The sequence below is a fragment of the Pongo abelii genome, chromosome 3, assembly GCF_028885655.2.
Source record: "Pongo abelii isolate AG06213 chromosome 3, NHGRI_mPonAbe1-v2.0_pri, whole genome shotgun sequence".
In the NCBI taxonomy this organism is placed as follows: domain Eukaryota; kingdom Metazoa; phylum Chordata; class Mammalia; order Primates; family Hominidae; genus Pongo; species Pongo abelii.
In genome coordinates this window covers 159,976,197-159,989,752 of record NC_071988.2, presented here as the reverse complement: position 1 = coordinate 159,989,752, position 13,556 = coordinate 159,976,197, and the positions used below count along the sequence as shown (strand labels likewise).

Below are 13,556 nucleotides of genomic sequence, written 5' to 3'. Positions count from 1 at the left end.
GTGGAGGGTGGAGAGTGTAGAGTGCGTATAAATTTCTGTTGCCTTAGCATCCATTTTTAAATGTAAGTTTAACTTTTTATTACCAGAAATAGGGCCCAGTCACACTTGGCACAGTTTCCTATGCTATACTCACCTAAATGGTTCCAGCCAGTGACCAGAGATAAAAACTTAGAGGCATCTCTCCCATGTAGTAGGCTGGGCTCCCAGCTTCTCTCTCACTTATTTTGAATAGACCATTCAGACATTTGCCTGTGAATTCTAAGTGTCTACCTTCCAGTCACAGCGTAACCTCCTGGAAATAATGACTGCTTGCTTTAAAACCACCAGTTATAGCTGGTGGTTTCCCTACAGGAAAACTGTTTGGATAATGCCCTGGACCCAATAAAGGCATTGACACATGGGTCCCTTCTCTTTCTCTCTACCAGAACCCCCTGACCTCTATGTGGGTACTAAAATCTCTTAAACTATTATATGGTGGTTGTGTCACTGAAGCCACACTTGCAATCTGACCCCTGACTGTGAAGCCACCGAAAGGAGACTCATGCAGGTGAATCCCTGAGTGATGCTCTTCTGTCTGGACATCTGGTAGCTGCTGAAAACAATAGCCATCAACTCAAAGAGTTTTATCCAAAACAATTGATGTAGAAGGTATGATTATAGCCAAAGCTTGGATACAATATCATTGTCTGCCCACTGGGAATGGATGACTTATTTTCCATATCAGATGGTCCAGTTGGTATCTGATGGCACTACTACTTGCCAGTAGTCAATCAAGCTATTTTGCACTGGTGCCTACTTCTGCTCTCAGGTGTTGCCTTGGGGATTTGCTTGAAATTGTGGTGGCTGTAGACAGATTGATGAGCCCTTAAAGTTCTTTTGAAGCTGTCAGAGAGCAAGTCTCAATATAATCAGGGTGTGTTTTCCTTTGTGACATCATCAGCTTTTCTTGGGATCTCAAAGGACCCTGTGCAGCAGGCCACTATTTGAATGTGTGTTGCTCCTTGTGGCAGGTATACTGTTCCAATGCCCTGGGATCTCTGTAGTGGTCAGTACTGTATTGATTATAAATGGTGAAGTCCTAGTATCTTGCTAGAGTGAGCTGGCCAGGATGGCGGAGCTCTACCACCATTTCACAGGTTATAGACAGGGGCCACCAGGTTTCAGGAAAGCAGCAATGACCCCTCAGTAATAGTTGGAAAGTGTGATATGACACTGAGCTTCACTGTGTTGGTGAAGAAGAGGTGAGGAAAATAAAAGGTAATTAATTTAATTACCTTTATATATAGAACATTAATACATATATATGCAAACACAATATTTCAATATAAATATATAATAAATTGTATATATATTTTCCATAATTTGATTTCATTGGAAAGTCAAAATTCATATACTAAAGAATTTTTGTTAATAACAAAAACGATAAAGGGCACTGATTGGCTTTTGCATCTCCACAACAGAGATTCTAACTTAACTTTTAACATTTGCTAAAATGCACTAATTGACCAAAATGCATGGGCTTAATTAATACCGGGACTCAAACTATAGTTACATCTGGGGTCCCACTAAATTTAAATATTCTACTTCTATATTTTGCCTGTATAAAATACAAAAATGAGTATTCCTCAATTTAACTATGGCCATGCCTACACTTCCCGTAATCATATACCCCATTGCTATAAAATATTCTATGTTGGACTTAGATTCTCTGACACAGTAAGTAATAAATTTAAATTAAAGTAAGTTTTTGGTACTTACAAATTGGATTGATAAAATGGGACCCCATAACCCCCCCAGTTAATAGTTAATATGGCCCAATATAAGTTGAAACGGGCTCCTCAAGGATTAAAACTAAGTATATAAAACCCAATTATTAAAGGGATAATTCTCCCTCCTGCTTTTCCATTTAGCAGCCAATCTTTCTCTGTTCCAAAATCTGAAAAAAAAGAAAAAAAATATATATATATGTACACATATAAAAGGTGCCATACTACAGACTACTACAACCTTAATACTGTGATCCTATTCATCAGGACCCCTATACTCAATAACTAATATTATTAACATTGTTGATTCAACCCAATTAACATCTGGTACATAGTTTGCTCTTATAGATTTGGCTAACCTGTTCCATTCAGTTTCTATTTCTACATCCTTTCACAGCTGTAGTTTGCCTCCACCTCTGAAGAAGCACAATATACCTTTCTGGGTTACCCATGGGATACTTCCCAACGGCTTTGTCATCACATACAATATTCGCAAACAAGATCTTAATGGCATCCACTTTCTCCAGGAACACAGGTATGATACTACATTAATATCCTCTTCCAAGGAGATTCAGTGTTTACAACCATTAAGGTCAGTTAAGTCCAATATTTCTTAGTGCTTCTGAGTTCTGGTGGCAACATATTCCTCATTTACAAATTTTACTTCTAAATTAAAATCAATAGGCACTCCTGTGAGTGCTCTCAGAAAACTCCTTCACTGTAGAGGCTTTGAAAACCTTTTGGCCTGGCACAGTGGCTCATGTCTGTAACCCCAGCACTTGGGGAAGCTGAGGTGGGGGGATCATTTGAGGTCAGGAGTTTGAGACCAGCCTGGCCAACATGGCGAAACCCGATCTCTACGAAAAGCACAAAAATTAGCCAGGTGTGGTGGCATGCACCAGTAGTCCCAGCTACTTGGGAGGCTGAGGCAGGAGAATTGCTTGAACCTGGGAGACAGAGGCTGCAGTGAGCCAAGATCACGCCACTGCACTCCAGCCTGGGTGACAGGGCGAAAATCCGTCTCAAAAAAGAAAAAGAAAAAAAAATGAAAACCTGCTTCCAGGAGTCCTTGGACCACTGATAACTAACATTGGTTGCCCCAGGGCTTCTTATGCAAGATATTGCCCCTCTTGGCTTTATGCTATACACCATTAAAACAACAAGTGCCTGGCTACCAACAGGGATCTCTTGAAAATAAAGACTTTCACAAACCCTAAATCTGTGATTCTCAATACCCAACCACTCACTATGCTTTAAGTAATAGAAACGGCACCCTACAAGCTTGGCATAGCTACAAAGGCCTCTCTAAGAAAAGCCAAACCTGGGCCTTCTGGTGTATGCTACCTGAAGGAGGGGTGGCTTCCCTGGTCCTCAGTCCCTTAAAAGATGCCAGGGTGCTGGAGGAGGTCATCCTTACCCTATACCCCTTCTCTAGGCCTGGGAAGCCCTTTGGGAATAACTGAGTAAATGATAATGAGTTGGCAAACTATGTAGACAGCACTGCTAACCATCATACATCATGGTACTTAGTGGAATGTTGCTTCTTTCCATCCCTTAGCCACAATGTCCCTGTGTTAGGCCATTTTTTTTAATTGCTATAAAGACTGGGTAATTTATAAAGAAAAGAGATTTTATTTTGGCCTATAGTTCTGCAGGCTGTACACGAAGCATGGTGTTAGCACCTGCTTCTGCTGAAGCTCAGGAAGCTTACACTCATGGCAGAAAGCAATGGGGAACAAGCATGTCACATGGCAAGAGAGAGAAGGGGGAGGTCCCAGACTCTTTTAAGAACCAGATCTTGCATGAACTAACTGAGGGAGAACTCAGTTATCACCAATGGGATGATGCTAAGCTACTCATGAGGGATCCACTCCCATGATCCAGCCACCTTCCACCAGATCCCACCTCCAACATTGGAAACCACATTTCAACATGAAATTTGGAGGGGACATGCATCCAAGCCAAGTCATTATGACCCTGGCCCCCCAGATCTCATGCCCTTCTTACACTGCAAAATACAATCATCCCTTTTCAACAGTCTCCCAAGGCCTTACTTATTCCAACATTAACTCAATCAAAGGTCCAAAGTTTTATCTAAGACTCAAGGCCAAGCTCTTTCCACCTCTGAGCCTATTAAATCAAAAAATAAGTTATTTACTTCCCAAATGCAATTGTGGTACAGGTGTTGGTTATACATACCTGTTTCGAAAGGGAAAAACCAGCCAAAAAAAAAAGGAACGGGTGGCAGCAGGCTCCAAGTAATTCCAAAACCCAGCAGGGCAGTCATTGAATCTTACAGTTTCAAAATAATCAACTTGGACTCCATGTCCCACATCCAGGGCACACTGGTACAACGGGTGGGCTCGCAAATCCTTGGGCAACTCTGTGTTGCAGGGTGCAGCCTCTGTGGCTGCTCTCACAGGTTGGAATTAATGACCTATAGTTTTTCCAGGCTCAGGATGCAAGCTGCAAGTGGCTCTATTATTCTGAGGTCTGCAGGTTGGTGGCCCTCTTACCACAGGTCCACTAAGCAGTGGCCTGGTGGGGACTCTGTGCGGGGACTCTAACCTCACATTTCCCTCTGGGAACTGCCACAGTAGGGATTCTCTGTGGAGAATGCCCCTGCAGCATGCTTCTGCCTGGACACCCAGGCATTCCAAAACATCCTTTGAAACCTAGAGGGAAGTTGCTGCACCTCTTTCACATGGGCATTCTGAGCACCCGCAGACTTAATACCATGTGGAAACAGCCAAGGCTTATGGCTTGCACCCTCTGGAGCTTCATTCTGAGCTACACTTGGGCTCCCTTGAGCCAAGGCTGGAGCTGGAGTGGCCAGGATGAGGCGAGCTGTGTCCTGGGGCTAAGCAGGGCAGCAGTGCCCTGGCCCTAGCCCCTGAAACCGTTATTCTCCTAGGCATCTGAATCTGTGGTGGCAGAAGCCATCCTGAAGGCTTCTGAAATGCCTTTGAGGCCTTTTTACCATTATCTTGAATATTAGCACTTGGCTCCTTTTTACTCATGGTAATCTCTCTAGCCAGTGGTTGCTCCACAGCCTGCTTGCATTCTTTTGTTACCATAGGACCAGGCTGCAAATTTTTCAGACTTTTACACTCTGCTTCCCTTTTAAATATGTTTCAACTTTAAGTCATTTCTTTATTACTATATCTGATTGTAGGCTGTTAGAAACAGCTAGGCCACATCTTAAACACTTTGTTGCTTACACATTTCTTCCACCAGATATGCTAGGTTATCACTCTTAAGTTCAGCCTTCCACAGATCCCTAGGATGTGAACACAATGTAGCCAAGCTCTTTGCTAGGGCATAACATGGGTTGGGCATAACATGCCCAATAAATTCCTCATTTCCATCTGAGACCTTGTCAGCCTGGTCTTCACTGTCCATATTTCTATCAGCATTTTGGTCACAACCAAAGTTCCACATTTTAATTCGTCTTTCTGTCTTCTTCTGAGCCCTCCAAACTCTTGTAACCTCTGCCTCTTACCCAATTCCAAAGCCACTTACACATCTTTCCTTGTCTTTATAGTAACATCCCGCTTCTGGTACCAATTTTCCGTGTTAGGCTATTTTTGCATTGCTATAAAGGAATACCTGATGCTAGGTAATTTACAAAGAAAGGAGGTTTTATTTTAGTTCATGGTTTTGGAGGCTGTACATTAAGCATGGTGCTGGCATCTACTCTGGTGAGGCATCAGGAAGCTTACAATAATGGCAGAGGTGATGGGGAGCCAAAATGTCACATGGAGAGAGCAGGAGCAAGAGAGACAAGGGGGAGGTCCCAAACTCTTTTAAACAACCAGATTTCATGTGAACTAACTAGGGGGAGAACTCAGTCATTACCAAGGGGATTATGCTAAGCTATTCATGAGGGATCTGCTCCCATGATACAATCATCTTCCACCAGGCCCCACCTCCAACATTGGGAATCACATTTCAACATGAGATTTGGAGGGGACAAGCATTCAAACCATATCAGTCCCTAATAAATGATGGAGACCAAGAAACAACGCACTTAGCCAAACTTCAGGCCATTGTGTTTGCACTACATGCCCTGGTCAACAAATGGTTTCATCTTTATATTTATTATAAGCTGTTAGGCCATTGCTTAAAAATTGTACCCTTTAAGGCAAAAAACAAAGACAAACCAAACAAAACCTCTGGGAATTTCTTGATTTATAGACACCCAAAGAATAAATCAAAATTACGAATCTCCGTATGTTCTGAGGCCACAGTCTAAGGCTTTGCTGGGATATTTCTTATTCCCTTCAAAGTTACAAGCATTACTACTACTTAAAAAAAGCACAAATTTCACTTATTAAAATATATCTTGCTAGGTTCTTGAAAAAGACATTCAATAGAACTTTCACATCCTTGATAGCTCCCAAATAACTGCTTTAATTGAGAGACACAATGATGCCCTCAAAAAACTTTTCAAATTCCAAGACAACAAATAAACTAAGGTTCTCCAGTTTGTCCCAGGCCTTAACTACTTTTATATACATTTTTAATCTTGCCCCCATCCCACTAACACTGGAAGCCAGATGAAGGACTCATATTCTCCTAGAATTCATTACAATAGATTGTCCCACAGACCAGGTATCTATTCATATAACCAGGAACCCATTTAAACCTAAACTTTCACCCTGAACAAAACCATGTCAGGGGCAGCTGCACATTATTCTATTGATTATTGGTCTTATTACTATTACTGGTTTGGGTACTTTTATTGGTTTACAATCAGACATCCAAATCCTTCAGCAAATGATTGTTTCAACCAATTATGCTAAATACTATGTCCTACATTAACACAAATGGGTACCCACTTGAAAAGGATACCCAGTCAAACATTCCAGATGTCATTGACCTGACCCAAAATCTCTGCACTGAGATGACATTACCTCAGATGACATCATCCTAACCCAAAACCTCGATGTTGTAGATGACTTCACTCTTTACACTAAACCTCCACCAAGGGATGCTCACAGACTGCCTTTCCTAAGGCAGAAAATGGACCCAGCACATTTTTACATATCCTTCTAAATTCACTATCTGCTTATCCTGTGATCCTGGTATACTACTTCTTCTCTGGTGAAATATATACCCTCACACTTATATACCTAAAGAGAATTCTGGTACAGGTTACTAAAATTAATGGAGATTATTGCTTTCCCCAAGAGGCACCAATTCTATGTCATTAAACCCTTTAACTCCCTGAGGAGAGGACTTACCCACTCTCTGATGTCTTTTTCTACCACCTATCTCCAACTTTTCACTCTAATCTCTTGCCTTGTGTCTCCACACACAACCACCACAACTACTCTCTTCCCTTACAGTCAATAGATCTCCACCACTCAACTCCAATTGCCTTACTTTTGAGTATGATTCTAAGACATCATGAGATAAATTGCATTGAATGTTAATAATTTTATATTGCTTCAGTATTGCTTTTAAAATATAAATTTATTAATACTAGAAGCAGGGTTTAGGCCACCTTGACCCTGTTTCCAATACTGTATCCCACTTGAATGGCTCTAGTCAATGACAAGATATAAAAACATAGAAGCATCTCTCCCATCTAGCAGGCTAGGCTCCCTGCTTTTCTCCCACTTCCTTTAAATGGACCATTTAGACATTTGCTCAGGAACTTAAAGTGATCACCTCTTATTCACAATATGACCTCCTGAAATTAGTGCCTATTTGTTTTAAACCTACTGATTAAAGCTCTCCACAGGAAATTTGGATAATTCTGTAGGTCCAATAAAGGAATTGACCCAAAAGTCCCTTCTGTCCCTCTCTTCTTGCAGCCCCTGACCTGTGTGTGTTTAAGTAGAGACAGCATGCTATGTACCCCCCAGGATATGTGAGTATGAAAAACTTTTAAACTATTGCATTCTGATTGTGTCATTAAACTGCACCTGCAATCCAATCCCTAACAGTGAGACCACCTAGAGGAGACTCATGCAGGTGGATCCCCTGCTGGTGCTCTCCTGTATGGGCCTCTGGTGGCTGCTGAAAACAGTAGCTACCAATGAGTTATTAAAGAAATTCAAAGAGTTTAAATGAAAACAGGGAGTAAAATGTACTATTGTTGTATCAAAGTTAGTTAAGCCATCAAAGTTAAGTTGTTACCAGCTTGAGATAGGCTGTCATACATATGAGATGTTCCATGTAGGCCTCATGGTAATTACAAAGCAAAAATCTTCAATAGAAGCACAAAACAAAACTAGAAAATATTCAAAGCATACTACTATTGAAAACCATCAAATCACAAAGAAAGACAGAAAGAGAGAAAGAAACAAATTCTTTTTTTTTGAGATGGAGTCTGGCTCTGTCGCCCAGGCTGGAGTGCAGCGGCACAATCTCGGCTCACTGCAAGCTCCGCCTCCCGGGTTCACGCCATTCTCCTGCCTCAGCCTCCCGAGTAGCTGGGACTAGAGGCGCCCGCCACTACACCGGGCTAATTTTTTGTATTTTTAGTAGAGACAGGGTTTCACTGTGTTAGCCAGGATGGTCTTGATCTCCTGACCTCGTGATCCGCCTGCCCCGGCCTCCCAAAGTGCTGGGAAGAAACAAATTCTTAATAAAACAACCAGAAAACAAGAAAATGGCAGTAATAAGTTCTTACCTATCAATAATTATCTTAAATGTAAATAAGTTAAATTCTCCAATACAAAGAAAGAGAGACAGAATGAATAAGAAACAGGACCCAGTTATATGCTGACTACAAGAGACTCACCTCAATTTTAAGGACACACATAGAGTAAAAGTGAAGGGATGGCAAAAGATATTCCATGTAAATAGAAACCACAAGAAAGCAAGGGTAGCAACCAAATAAAACAGACTTTACGTCAAAAACCATCAAAAGAAGGGCATTATATAATGATAAATAAGCCAAATCCTTAGAGAATATAGCAATTGTAAAAATACCTTCATTCAACATTAGCACACATAAATATATAAAACAAATAGTAAAAAATCTGAATAAAGAGACAGATTGCAATACAATAATAGAAAGAGACTTCAATACCTCTTTTTCAACAATGAAAAGACGATCTGAACAGAAAAATGTTAACTAAATATTAGTTAAATTATTAAACTTTAAATTAAATGGATGTAATAGACCTATATGAAACAGTCCATGCGGTAACAACAGAATAGGTATTATTCTCAAGAACAAACAAAACATTCTCCAGAAAAGAACACATGTGAGGGCACAAAAACAGCCTCAACAAATTCAAGAAGACTGAAATTATATTGAGTATCGTTTTTGACCACAATAGCCTAAAACTAAAAATCAGTAAGAGGAATTTTGGAAAAACTAAAAATACGTGGAAGTTAAACAAAATACTCCAGAACAATCAATGGGTCAACAAAAAAATTAAAAGAAAAATTTTAAATATCTTGAGATAAACAAAAATGGAAACAAAACCAAATTTATGGGATACAGGAAAAGCAGTTATAAGAGGAAAGTTTATAGCAATAAATATCTAGATAAAAAACAAAACAAACTAAAGCAAAACAGAAAGATCTCAAATAAACAACCGAATATTATACCTCAAGAAACTAGAAAAAGAAGAACAAAGCTCAAAATTAGCATGAGGAAGGCTGTAATAAATAAATAACATGGAGAGAAGAAATAAATAACATGGAGACTAGTAAAACAATACATCCATGAAACTAAACTTTTTTAACTTTTAGGTTTAGGAGTACATGTGTAGATTGTTATACAGGTAAACTGCATGTCGCAGGAGTTTAGTGTGCAGATTATTTAGTCACACAGGTAATAAGTATAGTACCTGATAGGTATTTTTAAAATCCTCTCTTTCTTCCTATCCTCCAACCTCAAGTAGGCCCCAGTGTCTGCTGTTTCCCTATTTGTACCTGTGTGTCCTAATTTTTTAGTTCCCACTTGATAAGTTAGAACATACGGTATTTGGTTTTCTGTTCCTGTGTTAGTTTGTTCAGAATAATGGTGTCCAGCTCCATCCATGTTGCTGCAAAGAAAATGATCTCCTTCTTTTATATGGCTGCATAGTATTCCACAGTTTATATGTGTGAGATTTTCTTTATCCAATCTACCATTGATGGGAATTTAGATTGATTCCATGTCTTTGCTATTGTAAATACTGCCCTGATGAACATATGCATGCATGTGCCTTTATAGCAGAAGTAATTATATTCCTTTGGGTATATAACCAATAATGAGATTCCTGGGTCAAATGGTAAATCTGGTTTAAGTTCTTTGAGAAATGGCCACACTGCTTTCCACAATGACTGAGCTAGTTTACACTCCTACTAGCAGTGTATAAGTGTTCACTTTTCTCCACAACCTCGCCCTCGCCACCATCTCTTATATTTTTTCTTTTTTTTTTGAGATGGAGTCTTGCTCTGTCACCCAGGCTAGAGGGCAGTGGTGCGATCTCGGCTCACTGCAAGCTCTGCCTCCTGGGTTCACACCATTCTCCTTCCTCAGCCTCCTGGTAGCTGGGGCTACAGGTGCCCACCACCATGCCCAGCTAATTTTTTGTATTTTTAGTAGAGACGGGGTTTCACAGTATTAGCCAGGACAGTCTCGATCTCCTGACCTCGTGATCCGCCCACCTCGGCCTCCCAAAGTGCTGGGATTACAGGCATGAGCCACCATGCCCAGTCATTTTTTTTCTTTTTTATAATAGACATTCTGACAGATGTGAGATGGTATCTCATTGTGATTTGGATTTGCATTTCTCTAATTTTGATGTTGAGAATTTTTTAACATGCTTGTTGGCCACGTGTATGTCTTCTTTTGAAAAGTGTCCGTTTATGTCTTTTGACTACTTTTTAATGAGGTTGTTTCTTTTCTGCTTGTAAATTTCTTTAAGTTCCTTATAGATTCTAGATATCAAACCCGTGTCAGAAATATAGTTTGCAAAATTTTTTTCCCATTTTATAGGTTGTCTAATTATTCTGTTGATAAGTTTCTTTTGTTATGCAGAAGCTCTTTAATTTGATTAGGTCTCATTTGTCAAATTTTTATTTTTGTTGCAACTTCTTTTGGTGTCCTTATCATTAAATCATTGCCAGGTCCTTGCCCCAGAATGAAATTTTCTAGGTTATCTTCTAGAAGTTTTATAGTTTTAGTATTACATTTAAGTCTTTAATCCATCTTGAGTTGATTTTTGTATATAGTGTAAGGAAGGTGTCCATTTTCAATCTTCCACATATAACTAGCCAGTTATCCCAGCAGCATTTATTGAATAGGGAGTCCTTTCTCCACTGCTTGTTTTGGTCAGCTTTGTGGATGGATGCATGTGTGTGGCATTCTTTCTAGAATCTCTAATATGTTCTTCTGGTCTATGTGCCTGTTTTTGTACCAGTACCATGCTGTTTTGGTTACTGTTGCCTTGTCATACAGTTTGAAGTCAGTTAACATGATGTCTCCAGCTTTGTTCTTTTTGCTTAGGATTGCCTTGGCTATTTGGGCTCTTTTTGGTTCCATATGAATTTTGACCCAGTTTTTCTAAGTTTTTTTTTTTTTGACAGAGTCTTGCTATCTCACCAGGCTGGAATGCAGTGGCATGATCTCAGCTCACTGCAACCTCTGCTTCCCGGGTTCAAGAAATTCTCCTGCCTCAGCCTCCCGAGTAGCCACCATGCCTAGCTAATCTTTGTATTTTTAGTAGAGACGGGGTTTCACCATGTTGGCCAGGATGGTCTCAATCTCCCGACCTCATGATCCTCCCACCTTGGCCTCCCAAAGTGCTGGGATTACAGGCATGAGCCACCGCGCCCAGCCAGAATTGTTTTTTCTTTTAAATAAACGAAATTGATAAAACTTTGGCTAGACTAAGAAAAAAATGAGAGAAGCCTCAAATAAATTAAATCAGATATGAAAAAGAAAACACTACAGCTGATACCACAGAAATACAAAGGATCAACAGAGACTATTACAAACAATTATATGCAACAAATTTGATAATTTAGAAGAAACAAACAAATCCCTAGACACATATAACCTACCAAGACTGATTCATAAAGAAATAGAAAATCTGAGCAGAAAATAACAAGTATGGAGATTGTATCAGTAATAAGAAAGTCTTCCATCAAAGAAAATCACAAGATCTGATGGCCACATGGCTGAATTCTACCAAATGTTTAATGAAGAACTAATACCAATCCTTCTGAAACTCTTCCAAAAAACTGAAGAGGAGGGAACATTTCCAAGCTCTTCATGAAGTCAGCATTACCCTGATACCAGAGCCAGACAAGGACATTACAAGAAAAGAAAATTGCAGGCCAGTATCCTTGATGAACATCATTGCAAAAACCCTCAATAAAATGTTAGCAAACCAAATTGAACAATATATTTAAAGGACCATCCATTATGATCAAATGGGATTTAACCCTGATATACAAGAATGGCTCAACACACTCAAGCCAATGAATATGATATATTACATTAACAGAATGAAGGCCAAAACACCATGTAATCATCTCATTAGATATAGAAAAGGCATCTGATAAAATTCAACATCTTTTTTATGATAAAAACACTCATCAAATTAGGTACAAAAGGAAAGTACCGCAACACAATAAAGGCCATGTAGGAGAAGCCCACAGTTAACATCATACTTAATGGAGAAAAAGTGAAAGTCTTGCCTCTAAGATCTGGAACAAGACAAGGATGCTCATTCTTGGCACTACGTTCAACATAGTATTGGAAGTCCTTGCCAGAGCAATTAGACAAGAGACGAAAATAAAATACATATAATTAGGAAAGTAAGAAGTAAAATAGTCACTGTTTGCTGATGACATAATCGTATATATAGGAAACCCTACAGACTAAATTAAAAAAAAAAAACCTGTTGGAATTAATGAACAAATACATTAAAGTGGTAAAATATAAAAATCAACATGCAAAAACTAGTCAAATTTTTGAATGCTAATAACAAACTATCTGAAAAAGAAAGAAAACAATCCCATTTATAATAGTGACAAAAATTAATATACTTAGGAATAAATTTAATCAAGGAAGTAAAAGATGTGTACACTGAAAAGTTTAAAACATTGATGAAAGAAATTGAAGAAGACCCAAATAGATGGAAAGATATCCTACGTTTGTGGATTGAAGTAATTAATATTGTTAAAATATTCATTCTACCCAAAGTGATTTACAGATTCAATGTAATTACTGTAAAAATTTCTATTTTATTTTTCATAGAAATAGAAAAAAACAATGCTAAAATTCATACAGAATGACAACAAACCTTGAATAGCAAAGGCAATCATGAGCAAAAAGAACAAAGCTGGAGGTGTCACACTAGCTGATTTTAAACAATACTAGGGAGTTCTCTAGTAATTAAAACAGCATGATGCTAGGAAAAAAAAAGACGTATCAACCAGCAGACTGGTTGAAGAGAGCCCAGAAATAAACCAATGCATGCACAGTTGATTGATTTTCAACAAACCTGCCAATAATACATGGTGGAAAAAGGATAGTCTCTTCAACATATGGTGGTGAAAAAACTAGATATCCACATGAACAATATTGGACCCTTATCTCACAGCATAAATGAACTAAAAATGGATTAAAAACTTAAACTGAAGACCAGAAACTGTAAAACTACTAGACAAAACACAGGGGGAAAACTATACAACATTTGTCTTAGCAATGATTTTTTGGATTTGACACCAAAAGAACATGCAACAAAAGCAAAATAGACAAATGGAGTTATATCAAACTAAGAAGCTTCTGCACAGCAAAGGAAACAATATAGGGAAACAACCTATGGA

The 13,556-nt window shown here is 38.9% G+C and overlaps 1 long non-coding RNA gene across 1 annotated transcript in view; it reads left to right on the top strand.

The window, feature by feature from the left end:
* Window positions 1-966: 966 nt before the first annotated feature.
* Window positions 967-13,556, top strand: part of LOC103890507 (uncharacterized) — a 50,196-nt gene continuing 37,606 nt past the window's right edge. The window contains exons 1-3 of the long non-coding RNA XR_008524283.1: window positions 967-1,257; window positions 2,164-2,301; window positions 7,589-7,644. This is a non-coding gene — a long non-coding RNA (uncharacterized LOC103890507). The remainder of the gene's footprint in view (window positions 1,258-2,163; window positions 2,302-7,588; window positions 7,645-13,556) is intronic.